Below are 713 nucleotides of genomic sequence, written 5' to 3' on the forward strand. Positions count from 1 at the left end.
GGAACCGGACCTTATCCCAGGAATACGCCCTGAATGAGATGCTGGTCCTTTACAGGGCAAATTCATATGAACCCACATGCCCACAAACACCTAAACTCATGTTTGTGGAAGGTGGGATGGAACAGGAGAATGCGGAAGAACCAGGAAACTGGAGGTTTAATAAAGAGCTTTATCCTGCTCAGGGTCACGGTGGAACCAGGAATACATCCTGGATGAGATGCTGGTCCTTTACAGGGCAAATTCATATGATCCCACATGCACACAAACACCTAAACTCATGTTTGTGGAAGGTGGGATGGAACAGGAGAATTTCAAGTCAAGTCAAGTCAAGAAGCTTTTATTGTCATTTCAACCATATATAGCTGTTGCAGTACATAGTGAAATGACACAAAACTGGAGATTTAATAAAGAGCTTTATTCAAACAGATACACCCTGTGTCTTTGTGGACAGTAAGGAAATAGTGGATGCAAACATGATAAAAATAAGGCTATTTAGTAATGGATTGCTCAGGTGTTGTGTACCATATCGGTGTAAGGCATTAAACAGGACGGATGATTATTTTCCTATACATTCCTAAGAGTTTTATTACAATTATTTATTTCAGAACAGTTTGCCAGAGAGCACATTGCTCAAGGAGCAAAGGGCTCTATATTGTGTTTTTTTATATATAACATTTTGGGAGTTTTAGAAATCCTTAATGCATCATGCTCAG

This window comes from Tachysurus fulvidraco, chromosome 14, assembly GCF_022655615.1.
Source record: "Tachysurus fulvidraco isolate hzauxx_2018 chromosome 14, HZAU_PFXX_2.0, whole genome shotgun sequence".
In the NCBI taxonomy this organism is placed as follows: Eukaryota; Metazoa; Chordata; class Actinopteri; order Siluriformes; family Bagridae; genus Tachysurus; species Tachysurus fulvidraco.